The following is a 3,243-nucleotide window of genomic DNA, read 5'->3' on the forward strand; positions in this document are numbered from 1 at the left end:
GGAGCAGCATTTCAGCCCCAGCTCTTCCTCCCCAAAACTCCACCCCTTTCCCACAGGGAAGCCCGGGGTCCCAGCAGGAACTGGGGCTTAACTCAGACCCCGCTCTAAGGGCAGCGCACGGGCCGTGCAGAGCCCGTAGGAGGGGGCTTGGGCAGGGGAGCACCCAGGGGACCAGCCAGTGCCTCTACCTTGGAGATGCTGCTCTCCTTCTTCCCTTTCCTCCTGGCTGGGAGCAGACGGCGCAGGGCCCCAAAGTTGACCAACCACACATCTCTAGGCACAAGGATCAGGTCCAGAAGCTGGGGCAGGCCAACCAAGTCCATGGTGCTGTCCTGTCTGGTACCAGGGAACACCAGAGGCTTTCTGCAGGGGGTATCAGTCTGGGTGGGTGAGAGAAATGCACAGCTGATAGCCTTCCTTCTCCTTGTCACCTCAGAAAGCCATCCCAGCTGGGGGGTCACACGAGTGGCAAAGTGGGGTTTTTAGAGGGGAGAGAGGCCGAGGTCACAGAGCAGGATTGTGACCTCACCCGTAGCCAGGCAGGGCTGGAGGGCTGGGGGCTGCAGGTCTGGGGGTGCCCCAGCACTCACCACTGGCACAGCTTGGCTGCCTCCTCCTGCAAAAGGGGATCTAAACACTTGGACAGTCTGAAAACTCTGGTGATGCATGTCAGTGTATTTTTGGAGGCAGAAACCCAGGAAAAGCAAGGCACACCAGTCCACCAGTTCAGTGGAGGCAGTTGGAGGACGAGGTCCTTCCTGCTCTTGCCCAGGTAGGGAGCAGCAAAGCTGCTGGAGGTGAGGGAGTTGGTATTTTGAGTGAAACCCACTCGAGGATGTTGTTTTGTGGGCTACACAAGGGCAAAAACGGGTGTCTCAGGCCATGGGTTACACACCCATATGTACGCTGGGTGATCCTGCCCTGGACCCTGCAGAGAAGAAAACTTTCTCCAGGGTTTCCAGGCCAATTCCTGCCAGGAAAAGGGTGGCAGCCCAGAGGAATTCAGGTACCTGTGAGCCACAGATCAGCCTGTTCAGGTGAAGAAGCATGTGTTGTGGTTTCCCATGTTCTTCCAAAGCCCTCCACCACAAGAGTAAACAAATCTGGCAGCATTCCCCTCTGTTTTCTCAAAAAGGTTGAATTCATTTCTGAAACTGGTTTTTTTCCCCTTTTAAAGGGCACTGTCCTTGTGTCCCTTTGCCTTGGGGACAGCCTGGGCTTGACCCTCGGGAAGCCTGGCAGGAGAGAGCAGAGAGAGCCGGTCTGGGGGGAGCTGGGGGCAACACAGAGAGGGGAAAACCTGGCCCCCCATGGGCACTTTGCCTACCCTGCCACTGTCCTCTTAATCCCCAGGGACCCCTCATATGCCTGCCCCAGTCAATCTGTTCTTGAGCAGAGCCAGAGCACGGCTGCCTGAATTCAAGGGACATTCCTGCCTCCCCAGGCTCCTCTGTGGGGACCAGCCTCAGACCCACCCAGCCCATGGCCATCAATGTACCACCCCAGGGCCACCACCATCCCACCACCCCTGTAGGCCAAACTGCAGGACCTCTGGGCCCTGGTGCAGAGGCTGCAGGCTAAACTGTAGCCTGAGCTGCAGCACCTGGGGCTCCTGCTCTCCCTGCCAGAGTCTCACCAGCCTCAGCATTGGTTGCTGGCAGCAATGGTCCCTCCCTGGTAGGGCTGCCTCTGCCTCAGGGACTGTGCCTTAGGGACAGGGTCAGTCACAATGAACCCTGCCACTGATGAAGCCTCCCTTTCCATGAGCAGTGAGTTGCAGGGGCTGGGTGGGACCCCCAATGGTGGGCAGCCCATGGAGTTGGTGGGCAGCCCATGGAGATGTGGCACCTAGTGGCTGGGCTCCCCATGGCCAGTGTCCCTGTGAGCTTCCTGCTCTGGTCCCAGAGCAGCTGCAGGAGATGCCAGCCCAGCTGGGGTCCCTGCTGGCCCAGCTGGAGGTGGAGCAGGAGGAGCTGGAGCAGCTGTGGCAGGCACTGGCCTGGGGGCAGGGCCAGCTGGAGCAGGCACTTGCTTTTGGGGGGTGGGACCAAACTCCCGGGGATGATGGGGCAAGTGGGGCCACGGAGCCGCTTCTTCCTCTGCCCCGACCCAAGCTGGCCCTGCCTGTCCTACCTCCATCCTTTCCCCGGTGCTCTCCTGCCTTTCCCTGTTGCTAGAAAGTGGACAGAGCTGCCCTGGATGGCACAGTCAGCCAGAGCCTGTTGGAGGCTTCACCCCACACTGCTGGAAGGGGGTTTAACTTTGTACCCATGACCTGTGGTGAGTGCACCAGGGGGGCAGCAAGTTAAAATCTCAGAGCATGTTCCTGCTGCTGCAGGCATAAAGTGTTAAACCTTTGAAATACTTTCTCATAACCCAGACCATACAATATGGTTTAATAATATGACTGCATAAAGGTAACACATCTGGTTATGTGGCTATGACCCTGGAAAAGACTGCAGTTCTTGTTCTCACTTGAAGCAGCAATGCCTACCATCTCCCTGTCGAATTTCTGGATTCTGTGGCCACTGTTGCACTGGACTTTCATGCCTCTCTCCCTTTTCTCACTATTGGTTTGCACAGATTCATAGAAGTTATTTGGTTTTCACCACATTCACAAATGGTTCCAGTCCTATGTGGAGTGAAAGATACTGTTATAGTACAAGTGATTTCTCAGATAAGCAGTTTCTCAGAAGGTGGCTCCTTATGGCACACAGAGCATAGACAGAGGAGGCCTCAAAGAGAGAAACTGGCTAAGGAGGAACTTAGTTCTAACATCCAGATTGCTTGAGTAGGACATTGCTTACAGAGTAAGAGCACAAGCTGGAAAAGTACAGCTCACAACCTGGACTCAAACAGTGATTCAAAACAAAAATACTACTCAATAACAGCAAGAAGCCACACACCAGGTTATGTGTCTTGCTTGAACATTACATGTTTTAAGTAAGCAGTGTTGCCTTGGGAACCCTTCTACAAAGCCCAGTTGTAATGTTTTATAACCATCACATCCCTGATATACTAACTGTAAAACAGATCAGTCACAAAACAGAGCTACAGAAAGTAACCAAGGGAAGAGGGAGAGAAGAGTCAGCACTTACTGTAGGAGCCTCCAGGAGTTTGTCTACACACTCTCAGACAGCATTTGTGTCTGCAAAATGAGCCCTGGCTGCTAAAGCAAACAGTTATGTCTGGACCAAAGAAAGCTTGAAGCTAAGGGATGCAGCATGTACATTAATCACAGTG

This window comes from Chaetura pelagica, unplaced genomic scaffold, assembly GCF_000747805.2.
Source record: "Chaetura pelagica isolate M959 unplaced genomic scaffold, ChaPel_1.0 scaffold471, whole genome shotgun sequence".
NCBI lineage: Eukaryota > Metazoa > Chordata > Aves > Apodiformes > Apodidae > Chaetura > Chaetura pelagica.